A 17,027-nucleotide genomic window follows, 5' to 3' on the forward strand; every position below is an offset into this window, starting at 1 on the left:
TTTCTTGTGGCCTCTCGTCCAGTCCCTGTCCGTAGGCACAGGAGTAGCAGTTTTAGAGTTCCCACCATTCTGTATTTTGTACCCGGCTTTTTCTTTTAACGTTTTTGTTTAGCATTTCCCCATATTTTGCTACACTGTCCTCGTGATTATTTTCAAGGTGGTGAATTGGAACCAGTGCTGCCTGGTGTCGCCTGACCTGGGGCTCTAATCCTGGCTCTGTCATTTACTCTCTTTAGTTGGGGCCACTCCCCCCAAAGTTACCTGGTGTCAGGATCCGGAACCCTCCCTTGGGCTTTGTAAACCACCTTCTCCCCTCCAGCCACGCCCCCCACCCCACACCAAGGCTCTACTAAGCCGGTTGAAGTGGGATATACTCTAGTAGTGAGAGTCTGAGGGAGCCCTGGTGACACTGGCTTCTCTCAGTGCCTTAAGGAACTTTCACAAAGACTTCCCCGAACTCCCAGTCAGACGCGGTGTTGCCCTGCCGCCCCCCACCCGTGGTGGCCCCCCAAACCCGTAACACTCGGGCTCCCCCAGCGAGCTGTGCGGACCGCCTCCTCGGAGTCTCTGGGCTAGAATGACCCTGGCAACCTTCTCAGCCGCTTAAGTAGCCTGCTCCTTTGATTGACAGGGGAAGCCGCCAAAGGCGCCCAGGGGAGGTCCCTTTTGCGCGCGAGGGGGCGTGCCTCCTCGGCTGGCCCCTGGACCAATCAGATGCGCCTAAGGGGCTTCGGGGCGGGGCCCGGCGCTCAGCAGCCAATGGGACGAGCACAGCGGCGCGGAGTAGGCGGTGCGCTCGGCGCTGGCGGCAGAAGTGGCGGCGGCGGGTCGGGGCTGGGCCGGGCAGCGCAGCGGGGGCGAGGGCGGGATCCTGGTCGCAGCCGGAGCCGGAGCCGGAGCCGGAGCCGGAGCCGGAGACGCCGTCGCTGCCGGAGCGGGGTGCGCGGCCGGTCGAGAGGCGAGCGGCGGCCGAGGTGAGGGGCGCGCGCCGGCGGTTGGGGAGGCGCGGGCGGACGCGGGCGCTGGTCGGCGGCCGGGCCCTCGCCCTGTCAGGCCCCGCGCCGCGCGCCGAGGGCAGCCTCTGGGGTCGCTGCCCGCAGCTCCCGGGCCCGCGCCGTCCGCGCGGGAACTTCCTGTCGCGGAGGGAAGGGTGTGTTCAGGGCCGGGCGGGCGCGGACGGGGCGCGGAGAAGACGTCTGTCCGGGGGCCCGAGGAGGGTGGGTGGGCCTGAGGGAGCGGGAGCCGGCGGGGCGCGGGCTGGGGCTGCCGGGAGAGGAGCGCGGGAGCCGAGCCCGCTGCGGCGGGGAGGCTGAGGGCGGAGGGGCCACGCTGTGAGGGAAGCCGGGTCCGGGGGAGACGCCGCCGGCGGGCGTGGCCGGGAAACGCCTGGCAGGGGCTCGGCTGGTCCGAGGGTGGCCGGCGGGCGGGGCGGAGACGGCCGGCGGGCCACATACGCGGATGCGCGGACGCGGGCGCTGGCGGACCGTCCTCGTTTCCTGCCTCTCACCCCGCCCTCCCTGCCCCTCTCCTGCTCCGGGTGCGGCGGGGCCGAGCCCTGCCTGGTTCCGGGTCCGAGGGCTGCGCGGGCGGCCGGAGAGCCGGGGCGGGTGGCCGTCCGCGCAGACCGGCACCGCCTCCCGGGCACGCGAGCGCCCTCCCTCCTCCTCGGGGCTCCGGAGCCCGCCTGGCCCGGGAGGGCCCGGGGCGGGAGAATTTGGGGTTTCTGCCGCTTCCTTCCAGCGGCTCCTGGGGTCCCCGCGCCGCCGATGGTCTTGTACGACGCGGTTGGTCCGGGCGGCGAGCGGCTCGGGCTCCGGGGGGCCCATCGGGCCGCGGCCGTGGAGGATGGAGGGGGGGGGCCTGCAGGTGCGCGCGCCGCTCCTGGCTCCTCTCCTCTCCTCTCCCCGGAGCTGCCCTGCGTTCCTGTGGGAAAGGAGGGGGCGAGGGGGGCTGCTGAGCGTCTCCAGGGCTCCTCGTTCCCAAGCCCTCCCGGCTGTGCTGTGCGCACCGGGCCCGCTCGCACCTTCCTCCGCTCCCCTCCGGCTCCTCCTCTGCAGGCAGCGCGACCTGCTGACGTTCCGCTCCAGTCCTCGGGGCGGAGGGGCTGGGGCCCGGGGCAAGGCAGGCGCCCTCGGGGGGCAGCCCCCCCACCCCCCGTTCTTGCCCCAAACGCTCTTGTTCCCCTGGACCACGCGCCTGCCTGCCTGCAGCCTCCCTGCAGAGGCACCGACGCGGGTGGCGGCGGGCATGGCAACTTGGGTTCTCCGGACTCGCGCGGGAAACGCTCCTCCGGGTGCCGTTCACGGGAAGGTTGGCGTTCGGCAGGCTCCTTGGCGAGGCTGTGCTAGCCGAGCTGTGAGGCCGCCGCGGCAGAAACGCACTTTCCCGTGGCGTGTTTTTCTCTGGGCAGTGGTCTGGAAGCTTTAAGAAACTGGCCGCGAGGCCGGTGATATTTATTACTCGGGGAAGTAACAGTTGATTAGATCTGCACTCTGTTCACTTTCTCCGAGAGGAATAAACGCTCATTTGAATGGAAGTGGCATTCTCCGTCCATGCTGGTTGGGAACTGGAACTTCATTACTTTTCGTCTCAAATGTATAAGAGGTCATAATATTGAGATAAGCTAAACGTATGCATTTGTAAACAATATCTGGGTTTTGTACACATTCTCCTGCTGAGAAATAAAGTTGGCTTTCCCTAGTCCAGATCTCTGATGCCCCGGCCAGTTTTTGGGAGGGACCTGAGGTTCCTTTGTCCTTAATCATTTTGTTTTTTTTCTATTCACTTCAAATTCCGTCCAGACTGAGTTAAGAAGCAAGATGTTTAGGCTTCCTGCTTCTCATGGGGTCATCTGTTGTTGCAGGATGTTATGGAATATCAACAAGATTGCATAGATTCCTTAATGATAACAGTAATGGCACCTGGTGTTTGGAGATCCTGTTAGCATTCACCAAATGCTCCCTGGCCACCCTCACATGAACTCCCAGCTCACTGGGGCCTGCCTTATCTGCCATCAGATTGTGAGGGTGGCTTTGTGGAGGCTGCCCTGTCGATTATGGGGGTAATGACCACCTTCACATGAGTGATAGTGCTGGTTCAGTTTTTTTCCAATTAGATTGTTTGGAACTGCAGCTGCATACCTGAAGGCAGCAATGCCTTAGCTATGACGTCAGTTTACACAGTTTACATTCCGCAGGTAGCTACCTTTCCTTCTGGCCCTGGCAGTGATCCTTCACACGCCTGGAAGCACTATCAGTGCCCGAAACCTGTCTCCTGATTGGCCCCCGTGGTGGTCCCTGGGATGGCTTTGTAGGAATTTCTTTAGTATTTATTACTGGTACTAAGGAATTCCTTCAGATAATGAGGCTCTGGTGATTGGAGACAGACTAAAAAGAAGTCGTCTCAAAGTATTCTGTGCAGTGCAGCATTCTTGGCATATGTGTAGTTCCAAAGGTAACTATTTGAAGAGCATTTGCTATTTGGGAGCATAAGTTTTTTGGTATTTTGATAAAAAACACTTAAGAACAAAAATCTCCTTTAATTATGTAATGACTTGTATTTATTCCCATAATTGCACATTTATGTTTGCTTAATAAAACAGAGAGCACCATGTAGTCTTTTTATTTTGTTTCCTAGAATAAAATCTTTATTTTTAAAAATTGAAAAGTAGCCCAGTCAGTGTGGCTCAGTGGTTGCACACTAAGAGGTCCCAGTTCGATTCCTGGTCAGGGCTCATGCCCAGGTTGTGGTCTTGATCCCCAGCAGGGGGCATGTAGGAGGTAACTGATCGATGTTCATGTTTCATCAATGTTGCTATCTTTCCCTTTCCCTTCCCCTCTCTCTAAAATCAATAAAAACATATATTTTTTAAAGAAATTGAGCCCCACTTGGTTTGGCCCAGTGGATAGAGCATTGGCCTGAGGACTGAAGGGTCGCAGGTTTGATTCTGGTCTAAGGGGCACGTATCTCATTTGAGGGGTGAATCCCGGCCCCGATTTGGGCACTCGTGGGAAGCAAGCAATTGATGTATCTCTCTCACATTGATGTTTCTCTTTCTCCTCCTCCCTTCCACTCTCTCTGAAAATCAATGGGAAAAATATCCCTGGGTGAGGATTAACAAAAAAAATATCATAATTGAAAAGTATTTGACATGTAACATTGTATAAACTTAATGTGTTAAAATTTTCAATATTAAAAATTCATCTGGCCAAAACCGGTTTGGCTCAGTGGATAGAGCGTCGGCCTACGGACTGGGGGGTCCCGGGTTCGATTCCGGTCAAGGGCATGTACCTGGGTTGCGGGCACATCCCCAGTGGGAGATGTGCAGGAGGCATCTGATCGATGTTTCTCTCTCATCGATGTTTCTAACTCTCTGTCTCTCTTCCTTCCTCTCTGTAAAAAATCAATAAAATATATTTAAAAAAAAAAAAAAAATTCATCTGAGTGTTTCCTGTCTCCAGGCACTGAACTAGAATGAGAATATGGAAATGAATAAAGTACAGACTCAACTAGCAAAAACCTCAGAAAGAATCCTTAAGAAGGAAAATGATAGAAACTTTGTTACAACCTGAAACTAATATAAAATATTCACTTTAACTAATTATTTATTTATTTATTTTAGAGAGGAAAGGAAGGGAATCGGGGTGGGGAGAAAAACATAAATTTGTAGTTCCACTTCTTCTTGTATGTGTCCTGACCGGGGACCAGCATATTGGGATGATGCTCTAACCAACTGAACTACCCAGCCAGGGCAATCCTATATAATAAAAGCCTAATATGCTAAGTGTCCGGTCATCCATTCAACCAATCAAAGGGTAATATGCTAATGATATGCTAAGGCTGCTCAACCACTTGCTATGACATGCACTGACCAGCCGGGGGCAGATAGTCGACTGGTCGACCAGTTGCTATGACGTGCACTGACCACCGGGGGGTGGTGGTGCAGATGCTCTGACTGGTAGGTTAGCTTGCTGCTGGGGTCTGACCAATCGGGACTGAAGATGGACCGGACATATCATGGTCCCTCCCAGGCTGGCCAACCTCCTGTGCCCCTCCCTGGCCCTGATCGTGCACCGGTGGGGTCCCTTGGCCTGGCCTGAACCCTCTCACAATCCAGGACCCTCAGGGAGTGTCGGGGAGCCAGGTTTGGCCCGATTCCACAGGCCAGGCAGAGGGACCCCACTGGTGCACTAATTTTGTGCACCGGGCCTCTAGTATAAAATAATATTGAATATCAACTGTAATTGAAAAATAAAATAAACTTTATTATGTTTTTAGGTAGAAAGCATGTTTCAACATTATATAATAATATGTATTATTGTTATGATGCTTAGAAAGAGCCAGGCCAGTGTCCATCAGTGGTTGTGCTTCGGCCTCTGAACCAGGAGGTCAGGGTTTGATTTCTGGTCAGGGCACAGGCCCGGGTTGCGGCTTGATCCCCAGTAGGGGGCATGCAGGAGGCAGCCAAATTGATGATTTTCTCTCATGATTGATGTTTCTATCTCCCTCTCCCTCGCTGAAATCAATAAAAATATATTGAAAAAATAATGCTTAGAAAGAAAACCAGTGGAAAGATGAATAAAATTATTGTAATTATTTTGTTAATCTACATGGGCTTGGGTACTTCGGTATTTTATAAATTTTCTGTTATAAGATTATTATTTTTTAATGGAAGGAAGAGTAGTATACTCTTTTTTTTTGATAGGATCCCTTAATTGGGAGAGATTTTATTTTTTTTAGTAAATCTTTATTCAGATTATTACATTTGTTCCTTTTTTTTCCCCCCATAGCTCCCCTCCACCCAGTTCCCACCCCATCCTCTGCCCTTACCCCCCCCCCCCCCCCGTCCTCATCCCTAGGTGCACAATTTTTGTCCAGTCTCTTCCCGCATCTCCCACACCCCTTTCCCCACCAAGAATAGTGAGTCCATTCCCTTTCTATGTCCCTGATTCTATTATAATCACCAGTTCATTCTGTTCATCAGATTATTTATTCACTTGATTCTTAGATTCACTTGTTGATAGATGCATATTTGTTGTTCATAATTAGTATCTTTACCTTTTTCTTCTTCTTCCTCTTCTTAAAGGATACCTTTCAGCATTTCATATAATACTGGTTTGGTGGTGATGAACTCCTTTAGCTTTTCCTTATCTGTGAAGCTCTTTATCTGACCTTCCGTTCTGAATGATAGCTTTGCTGGACAAAGTAATCTTGGTTGTAGGTTCTTGGTATTCATCACTTTGAATATTTCTTGCCACTCCCTTCTGGCCTGCAAAGTTTCTGTTGAGAAATCAGCTGACAGTCATATGGGTATTCCCTTGTAGGTAACTGAGTTTCTTTCTCTTGCTGCTTTTAAGATTCTCTCTTTGTCTTTTGCTCTTGGCATTTTAATTATGATGTGTCTTGGTGTGGTCCTCTTTGGATTCCTTTTGTTTGGGGTTCTCTGCGCTTCCTGGACTTGTAAGTCTATTTCTTTCACCAGGTAGGGGAAGTTTTCTGTCATTATTTCTTCAAATAGGTTTTCAGTATCTTGGTCTCTCTCATCTTCTGGCACCCCTATAATTCTGATGTTGGTGTGCTTGAAGCTGTCCCAGAGGCTCCTTACACTATCTTCGTATTTTCGGATTCTTTTTTCATTTTGCTTTTCTGGTTGGGTGTTTTTTGCTTCTTTGCATTTCAAATCTTTGCCTTGATTCTTGCACTCCTCTGGTCTGCTGTTGGGAGTCTGTATAATATTCATTATTTCAGTCAGTGTATGCTTAATTTCTAGTTGGTTCTTTATCACAACATCAAGGGTCTCATTAGATTTCTTGAGGATCTCAATAACTTTATCGGCAGCTTCTAAACAGTTCTTGAGAGACCTTAAAAGTGTGGTTCTGAACTCAATATCCTCCATTGACAGTTTTGTCCTGTTTCTTTGTCTCCGCATTTTTTATGCTTTCTTGGTGCACCCCCTAGTGGTCTTTGTGCGCAGTCTTGTTGTAGGTAAGCCTTGATTGTTGTAGTTAATACTGGGGTGATTTGACCTCCAGGCCAACTGGCTGTGAGAATCAGCTGTGTCTGCAGTGGGAAAACTTCTGTCCTCTAGGGAGGTGCTAATCTAGCCTTTGCCTGAGGCTATCTGGCAAATGGCTCTGCGCAGGGCGCAGGGCACGGGCGGGGCAGGTCTCACAGGATCAACAGGGTGGGTGGAGGGAGCAGTTATGGCTGCTCTCAGTCCCGTCCCCAGAGGCTCTGCCTCTCAGAGTCCCAGCAACCGCTGCAAACCTTGGAGAGAAAGCTGCCCTCGCGTTCCGACTGATGCCAGACAGTCCCGCTTCTCCTGTTTGAGTCTGCGTCCCTAGAAACTCACCCAGAACTGGAGCTCAGAATCTGAGACTCCCTCCCGATTGAAAACGACAACTGCGCCCTCAGCTCCCAGCCCGCTGCGCGTACCTCCGCACCTTTGTATTTTCCGCACTGTGCCTCCTCTGAGTCTCGTATGCTGTTCTCTTTCCTTCTAGTTGAAGAATTTCCCCTTAGCCAGTCTTCCTGTGGTTCTGGGCAATGTCTGTTACGTCTTAGTTGTATTTGTGAAGTGGTTGTTCGAGGCAGCTAACTCCGGTGTTTACCTATGCCGCCATCTTGGTTTCAGGAAGAGTAGTATACTCTTAATAAATCTAGTAGAACTTCAAAAAAAGAAACTTTACAGTAACTTTAGAAAGCACCTGTTCAGTGGTTTGTGTAACACTTTATGGCTCTATGAGGTTTATGTGACCATTTTCCTTCTTAGACCTGTGGAATGATAGAGTGGGAGGGGCATGGATGGAGACTGGAAGCCCTGGGCTGGTCCAGCCTTTCCCCAACTAATCCTGAGGCCTAGGAAAGTCACATTCGCTTGGGTCTCAGTTTTCATTTGTAAAATCAGGGGCTTAGAGGTTCTTAACTTTTTGAGAAACTGATAACAACTCTGGACTTTTTCCCAGAAAACACACAGGGGGACAGCTTTAGAGGCCTGGGCCCAGAGTAAGAACTGGATCATCACTTCTAAGCTCCCACTCACCTCTGCTATTCTGTAATCCTGTTGTCCCGGTCATCTTTGAGCTAATAATAATGACGACTTGTGTTTATGGAGGATACATTCCAAAGCCTTTCACCTCTCATTTTTTTTGTCCTTAAACATTTCTGAGGGCAGTGAGGGATATTTCTTTTTGTGATGAAGAAAGGGTACCAGACCTGGCCATCACTTTGGTAGGGTCACACAGCCATAAGACTGTCTTGGGGGTTAGAACCGGGCTTCTGGTTGCCAGCTTGGGTTTTTTCCATTAGTTTAGTTCCCAGGTAGTTGTCTTTATGAGTTTTGTTTGGCAGTGCAAGTATCCCAGAATGTGTCACTTGCAGAGGAAACTATTTGTTCATCTGCTGAAAGACCTGTTTTCTTGTCTGACTTTGGCTCACTAAACACCTTTCTGCCTGACCTTCAAGAGGTTACTTATTTTGTTATTTTTTCTTGCCATATTTTCCATAGGAACACATTTGTAGGACTTGGGGTGTTTTGAACAGACTTGTTTAATGCTTGTTTTTGTTGTTTAATGTTTATTGATTAAAGAGTACATCTAAATGATTATCTCTCAGTATTGCTTAGCACTTGGGAAACTTGTGAAATAAATGTTAAGTGAAAATTCCAAATATTTGACTTGTTTCATCCAAGTATGTAGCCTGGAGACCCCTCCCTGGGCTGAGAGCTGGGTGTGGTCTGTGCCGGTGACTATGCTTGTCCAGTGGTGGTTTCTGTGGCCTCTGGCCGATTCTGAATATTTTAAGGACTGATTTTTTTTTAAGGTTTATTGACAGTATAGAGTCTCAGCTACATAAAGAGCTCATGTATACAAAAGAACACTGAACTTTAAAGCCTCACAGATGGTAGATGGTTTATTATTAATGAAAAGAATTATCCATCATAAAGAGGTTTTGAATACTCAGACCTGGAGGTGATAGGATGTATACAGTAGGTATCACTCAGATGTTGTGTGTGTGTCCTCCTGTCTTGTCAGTTATGTCTGCTACCTGTAAGGAGATGGGCTGACATCATTCACTGGCCAGGCATGGAAAAGGGTCTTTGTTCATTTCTGGTGCATGTCCTTAGGCTACCGGAGGGGAGGAGGCACATACACAGCCTCACTGACACTGCGCATAAAGCTTGGTGTCATGCGTCAGCTTCCCTAAGCGACTTGCTCACTAGGGAGAGGGATTGGTGGAGGGGTAAGGCAGTCAGTGAATCCTGAACATTAAGCCGTAGAAAATCACCAAAAGTAGAAGCCTGATCAGGAAATGAGGCTGTCAGTGAGCAAGGCCCATGATGAAGTGTAAGCCCCAGGCTGCTGCCGCTGTGCGGGATCGTGTCCAGTTAACCTGCTGTAGCGCCTCCTTAGGTAGCTCTGCTAGTGGTTATGAGCATTTACTCTTACCAGGAAACTTGCATCCTGTCGGTCAGCCCTTCTCTTCCAGTCGTCTCTGGTCTGTGATTTAAATATTGATAGAGTGGCAGGGTTGTTAGTTGTGAGCTCCGAACGCCTTTAGCGAGGCTGCTTTGTTGAAGTAAGCGCTTTTTATTTTAATGTCACTCTCTGAGCTGAGAGTGTTTGGAGGGAGTGTATGTGGGTGTAGGGAAGTAGGCGTGTCGGGTCGAAGGGACTGTCCTGGTCACTGAGTGTTCAGTGCCCCGGGCATTGGCTGGGATTCTGAGATTAAGGTGACTTTTGCACTCTGCAGAGGCCGCTCAGCCAGGAAGCGGGCCTAGGAGCACTCACATTCATTGGGACAGTGGCAAATAGTAAGTACAAAGTGGAGGGGGTTGAAGAAGGCAGTTCTGACTGCCCTCAGACACTGCAGAGAAATGACTTTGAGGGAGGTGACTGTGGGGTGGTTTTGCCAGTCCACAGGTGCTTTCTTTTGTGTTTTTAAAACATTTATTTTTAAAACATATTTTTTATTGATTTCAGAGAAGAAGAGAGAGAGGGAGAGAGAGAGATAGAAATATCATTGATGAGAGAGAATCATTGATTGGCTCCTTCCTGCACGCTCCCCCCTGGGGATCGAGCCCACGACCAGGGCAACATGCCCTGACCAGGAATCAAACCGTGATCTCCTGGTTTCATAGGTTGATGCTCATCAGCTGAGCCACACTCTCTGGGCAGTATACCATTTTTAAAGCCCCAACATTGATGTTACGTTATCCTATTCTACTGAAAGTTCTTCTAAAATGTGTTCCTCTCTTCCGCAGCCAAGGCATATTTAGTATATTTGGGCCTTTCCTTAGTGACTCAGGGTCCCAGGGATGCCGTCAGGGTTGTTGGTGTGGGCGAGGCCTGTAGCCCTGCATGGAGTATCCTCCCATCCCAGCACTTACAAGGCCTGCTTCCTCTCTTCTGACCGCCTCAAGCTTCTTTCCTCTTGGTTGGGATGAGGGCCTGAGGGTGGTCCTATTCTCTTTGGGTTTTGAGGGCAACCTGGCCACATAGAGGCCTTACTCCCTCTGGGTTGAATGTTACAGGTTATAGGAAGCCTGACCCTGTGATGGCGGGATGCTGTGTGACTAGACTTAGTGACTCTCAGAATTGGAAGGGAGTGTGTGTGATGGTGATGATAGCTCATACTTAGGTGATGAAAAATATAGAGTTGAAAAAGCAAATTGTAAAGTTATATGCACACTGATCAGATGTGTAAAATAGTAAAATAATATACAGCAATGAGGTTAAGGTTGTAGAAGTCTAGAAAGTTTCTTATTTTCCAAACTGTGCCATTGCCCTTTTACTTTTAGAATGAATATTTAAGTAACAACTTGGCTTTATAATTAAAAAAAATATGTATAAGCAGCTTGGTTGTGTAGGTATTTGCCGTTTACCAAGAAATTTCCATAGCCCTCATTTTGCTTTGAGAGCAGCCCTGTTGCTTTGCTCCCTCTTCATTGTTCAGAGGAGAAAAAGAGGGAGGACTGGAGGATTGGTGGTTTTGCCTGAGGCCAGTGGGCCAAGACCCCACACAGGCCTCACCCCAAGTCCAGAGCTCCCAGGGAGCCTGGTTATGGGGCTTTGCTGGGGCCTGCAGGTGGTCTTCAACATACAGAATAAACTGTGGCTAGTGTTTGAAGTTCCCTGTTCCATTGAATGAAATTTTATTATTATCAAGTGCTGCCCAAACCATTGTTAGTGAACATTTTCATGTTTTAAACTACATTTGTGTTCCATTGTACCCAATTACAATGTCGCCAGCCGAGTGCGCCAAGTCTGTGAGTTGTGGTCGTCAGAGAAACCACAGAGCAGGCTCTGCTCCCCTCTCGGACTTGCAAGCCTGCTATTAGTGGGTTTGGGAGCTGCCTGGGCGCCTTTTAGCATGGGTATGACAATGTTTTAATTAAGGAAGCCATTGTGACCTCTGCACCAGCGAAAGTTTTATTGGCTAAGGAGTCTGGGCAGGTGCCAGTGAGGGGTTTGGGTGAGGGTAGGGCAGATCACGGGTGAGGGTCACCATCGGAGACAGACCTCCGGATTCAGAGGTTTCTGAGGGACCATACAAGAAGCTTTACATTCTGGTCATTTAATTCTTGCTTAAGGTAGCATTTCTCCACTGTTCGTATGAGTAAACGGAAGCTCTGAGGGACGGCATGACCTTCACAGGATCACTATCATTTCACTTACCTTGCTGCCTTGAATAAGTGAATTCTGACTGACTCACCTGCAAATATGAAAGTAATCTTTAAAAGTTAATCTTTTCCCCACCTCTCGGAAACAGAAACAAGACAAGTTATGTGGTCTTTTGTTTTGTTTAAGATGGGATCTATGCCTGCAACTAACTTGCTTAAGATAATCTGAAAGTTTGCAGTAATTTACACAGTTGGGAGATAAAGGGAAGAAAGGGAGAGGCTTCTAAACAGCCTAGCTGCTGGGCGTGAGTCCAGGTAGTCTCTGCTTGTCCGCCTGTTTACCTGTCCACCCGCTGTGCTGTCCGCCTCCCGGCTGGTGAGTGGAAGCATAGTGCCTGGGATTCAGAGCTGGCTCAGGAGTACTGCTGTCTCACCTCTGCTAGCTGCCTTTGGAAAGGTGTCACATGCTACTAAAATTAATCAAGAGAGTAGACATTACATTTCTGTAGAGCATTGACTTTGCATTGCACTTTGTAAAATTGTGCAAGGTCTTCACATTTTGCTGACATTGTGATATCAAATTAAGATCATTTGTGCAGGTAAATTAGAGCAAGTGTTTGTTTTTGTGCTTGTGATAATCTTCATTTTTGTGTCACAGGAATTCCCTTCCTTTCTTGTCTTTTAGGTCTCTTAGATGTTGAAGATACAACATAGAAAATAGAGTTTTCTGAATGAGGAACTCTCTGTATTTTATCTTGCACACAGGGAAGCAGTAGCTGCCCATACTGTCTACTTTGTTCCAGGCTTCAGAAGAGGCAAGACAAGTGCAATGCTCTGGTGACCGCCAAGGTTGCTAGTTTGAACATGCAGGTGCTGCAGGTCGTGAATCTATGCTTAGGCCAAGGTCATCCAGGTTGCGAACAGGAGAGAGGCTTTGAAGCCTGGTCTGACCCCATGTGCTCCTCTTTTTCACTGATCAATATTGTTACAGTTGTGTTACTCAGATTTGCTTAAATATATTTCATGTTTTAAAAAAAACCCACATTTTTATTGATTTCAGAGAGGAAGGAAGAGAGAGAAATAGCAACATCAATGATGAGAGAGAATCATTGATTTGCTGCCTCCTGTACTCCCCACACTGAGGATTGAACCCGAAACCCGGGCATGTGTCCTGACTAGGAATCGAACCGTGCCCTCCTGGTTCATAGGTTGACACTCAACCACTGAGCCATGCCATTCGGGCAGTTTTTCATGTTTTTACCATTATATGGTGTGGGAGTGTGGGGAGAGATTAACGGGGGAATTTATAGGCATATATATATGCATAACCCATGGATACAGATAGTAGTGTGGTGAAGGCTGGGTGGAGGGGGTCAATGGGAAAAACGGGGGGATATCTATAATACTTTCAACAATAAAGTTAAATAAAAAAAAAACTTAATGGTTACATAATCCTGTTGATGTCATGAGATCAATATATTCCCCTAATGCTGGACATTTAGGGTGTTTCCACTTTTTTTGCTATAATAGATGAATTTTCATTTTATAATTTCATTTTATTATCTGTGTAATGAGTTCCTGGGAATTTTGGGGATAAATTCCCAGAAACAGAAGTGCTAGTTTAAAGGATCTGCACATCTTAGAGGGTTTTAAAAACCTCCTCTGTTGTTTGTGGGTTTATTTTTCTGGTTGAGGAATTCTTTCTCTTTAAAATACCTTGGACTTTAGAACTTCCAAGTATCTGTGAGATAAGAACCTTTTGTGAGAGTTTCTTACATGAGTCACATTTTCTTCCTAAGTTTCTGCATATCATCTTACTTGAATTGGATGCTTTACTTTTTAAGTAAGAAAGTTTTTTGAAAACTCTTCCTACTTTATTATTTATTTATTTATTATATTTTTATTGATTTCAGAGGTGAAGGGAGAGGGAGAGAGAAACATCAGTAATGAGCGAATCATTGTTGGGCTGCTTCCTGCACCCCGCTCCTGGGGATTGAGCCCGCAACCTGGGCATGTGCCCTGACGGGGAATCGAACTGTGACCTCTTGGTTCATAGGACGACACTCATCCACTGAGCCACACCCAGCTGGGCCCTACTTTATTTTTTAATCACTTGAGCTATGATTCTCCATTCCCAGGATGTAAATGTTTGTGGCTGCTTGCTACCAGTAGCTCAGTCACCATATAGTGTGAACCTCAATATCTCTTCTTCACTCCCAGTCTGCTTATTAGGAAAGACTGTGCAATTTGGTTTCTCCCGTGTCATTCATCAGTTGGTATGGCCGAGGGGGAATCTTGGCATTCTTCTGATTTTGCCTGACTACCTTGTAGATACTGCTCTCACGGAAATTCCTAGCTCGGTTCACACAACTCAAAGAACATTGGGAGGTTTATAGTGTTGTTTTCTTTGTTTTTTTGTTCTGAGGTCACTGTGTCCTTCACCTTGTTCTTTCACTGTAGGTTGGCTTACTTATTCACCTTCTACTGTCACTTAGGTATTCGTCTTCAGACTGAGTGGAGTCCTGTTTTCCTGGAGGCTCATTTTCCAGGATCTGCAACGGGAAATGTGCTTAGCAGGACAAGGAAGGGCTCCAGGTCAGGAGCAGTGCCCAGGCCTCAGCTCTCACCCTTGGATTCTGTTTCTCTATCAAGCCCCCCCATCCCTCGCTTTCCTTGGGGGCTACTTCCCTTTTAGTTCTCTGGCCTCACCATCACAAAAACTCTCTTTTTTTGGTTCCTCTTATACTAACTAGCTAAGAAGGGCTGACTTCACAACAAAACAAAAGACAGTTTTACATAGAAGGTAGAAATAAGAGGAAATAATCACGAACAACACAGAAGCATAATAAGAGTTTTGTTTCCCAGCCACAAGTAGGTTTTTGGTGCCAGCGCCGTAGGGCTAGCCTAACTGCATTGGCTCGGCTGGGTGTTGCCTAGCTTCCTGCTTTTCCTCTCTAGCTGTATTTATTCTGTCAATAAATCCAAATTTTAGAGTAATGCTATGCTCTGTGCTTGGCAGTCTGTTTTTATCACAAGTATGGAAAGTGTACTTTGCCCTGGTTTCCACAGATGCCTAAACATGTCTAGGTTGGCTGTTGCCTAGGCAACTGGTAGAGCTGTTGGTTGTGTGTGTGGTGAAGCTTGGACACGGGTTGGACGGAGGCCCCAAGTCATCCACAGGGTTTCTCAACCGGGCTGGGTGGTAACTACCAACCCCAGAGGCACAGGCTCTTAGCTTCCCTTTGCCCTTTCCATTCCAAGTCATGGAAAAACTTGAAGTGATTGGATCATTGGAGTGCTACACTATGTCTCCTTTCATGAAAACTAAGTGAAATAGTTGATAGAGAAAATTCCAGGCTATCTTTTGTTAGCTTATCTTTAATGCTGTTTTTATTTTCTTTTTGCTTTCTTTCCTTTTTGCTCTCGCAGGTGTGAGTCTGAAGTTGGAGATCATCTTCAGAATTGCTATTTTGGACCTGTGCTTTTTGGTCTACAAATTCTACCAGAAACTTGCAGGTTCATGAAATTTAGAAATAGTTGAAAATAGCATGCTCTCTTGCTAATAAGTAAAGAGACAGGAAAAAAAAACCCCTTCAAATCTGTGCCTTACAAAAATGTAATGTTAACAGCATGACTGGAGAGGTGGAGCCCCATTCTTAGAAGATTCTGCCCACTTAGACTCGTGGTGGCAGGAGGTGGCAAATTGCCTGTATCCACAAGGGCTGTGAAGCCCGCTCCCTAGTCTCTTGGTTTGTCCAGGGGACTGGCTTTTGGGGCCCTGAGCTGAGGCCCAGGTTGCTTTCACCTTAGGAGGGCCCTTTTTGGAGCAATGGGACAAGGACAAGGACAAGCATCTGCTGCATTCCTGTACCCTGCGCTGCAGGTGTATGCAGCCAGCTAGCTATACTAATAATAGACAAATATGTAATTTGGCCGTCCCTCCATGACACCCACAGCCAATCAGGAGTAAGTATGCAAATTAACCCAACAAAGATGGCAGGCCTGTGGGCAGCGCGCACGTGCGCCGGCACTGAGTGGCCGGAGTCCTGGGGACGCCGCTGGAGTGGCTGGCCCTGTCAGCCCAGCCTGGGGGTGGCTGAAGTTCCCAGTCCTTTTGGTTTCTGCAGCCCCTGGACCGGAAGTGGCAACCAAGAGCATGGGGTGCACCAGGAATGCTGGGAATTGTAGTTCTGGTGGCAGATGCGTTGCACAATCTCCTAGACCAGCCGTGGGCAAACTACGGCCTGCGGGCCGGATCCGGCCCGTTTGAAATGAGTAAAACTAAAAAAAAAAAAAAAAAAAAAAGACCGTACCCTTTTATGTAATGATGTTTACTTTGAATTTATATTAGTTCACACAAACACTCCATCCATGCTTTTGTTCCGGCCCTCTGGTCCAGTTTAAGAACCCATTGTGGCCCTCGAGTCAATAAGTTTGCCCACCCCTGTCCTAGACACTAGAGCAGTGATCGGCAAACCGTGGCTCGTGAGCCACATGCGGCTCTTTGGCCCATTGAGTGTGGCTCTTCCACAAAATACCGGCTCTTCCACAAAATATCGACTTCTTCGCATGGGCCATGAAGTTTCAATTGCACTGTACGTGCATGCCTGCATGTGGTATTTTGTGGAAGAGCCACACTCAAGGAGCCAGAGAGCCACATGTGGCTCGTGAGCCATGGTTTGCCAACCACGGCACTAGAGCAAAGTGAGCCTGGAGCAAGTTACTGTTGCCGGTGGGGGATGGAGGGAAAGCAAAGGTGAGAGACGTAAGTAAAGTCACAGTGTCGAGGAAAAATTAAAAGGAACATAGCCTGCAACTTCTAGGGAATCTCCACCAATGGAGCAAAGAAAAAAAAAGACCTCTATTATTTTGTGAGCACCAAACCAAACTGGGTTGGGGTCTCAGACAATTTGCTCACCTCCTAAGGTGAAAGCAACCTCAGTCCATTTGCAAAGACAGACAGAAACTCCTGGATTGGAGAGGGTGCAGGTCGGGCTGAGGGACTCCCCCCCCACCCCCACACACAAATTTCGTGCACTGGGCCCCTAGTTATTATATATGGAGCTTGCAGGCAGATTGCCTGGGCTTGAATCCCATCCAGCTCTGGGCAAGTTATTGCATTTCTCTGCACCTCAGTTTCTGTGCCTCTAAAATGGTGATAAGTAGCTGGTTTGGCTCAGTGGATAGAGCATCGGCCTGTGGACCAAAGGGTCCTGGGTTTGGTTCCTAGTCAAGGGCACACACCTTGGTCGAAGGCTCCTCCATGGCCCGGGAGGCTACCAATCGTGTTTCTCCCATATTAATATTTCTCTCTGTCTTCCCATCTCTCTCCCTAAAAATCAATGGGAAAATATCCTTGGGTGAGGATTAAAATGGGGATAAAGATAGGATTGTTGTGAGGACTGGT

The 17,027-nt window shown here is 48.3% G+C and overlaps 1 protein-coding gene across 5 annotated transcripts in view; it reads left to right on the forward strand.

Annotated features, from left to right (window-relative positions):
* Nucleotides 1–822: 822 nt before the first annotated feature.
* PACSIN2 (protein kinase C and casein kinase substrate in neurons 2) overlaps nt 823–17,027 on the forward strand; it is a 115,513-nt gene continuing 99,308 nt past the window's right edge. For 3 of the 5 annotated variants that reach the window (XM_059680793.1, XM_059680791.1, XM_059680796.1), the window contains exon 1: nt 825–974. The gene's annotated coding sequence lies outside the window, so the exon portion shown is untranslated. Of the gene's footprint in view, nt 975–9,744; nt 9,812–17,027 lie in introns of those variants that run through there. The other 2 variants (XM_059680795.1, XM_059680792.1) reach the window with 2 other exon arrangements.

This window comes from Myotis daubentonii, chromosome 2 (genome assembly GCF_963259705.1).
Source record: "Myotis daubentonii chromosome 2, mMyoDau2.1, whole genome shotgun sequence".
In the NCBI taxonomy this organism is placed as follows: Eukaryota; Metazoa; Chordata; class Mammalia; order Chiroptera; family Vespertilionidae; genus Myotis; species Myotis daubentonii.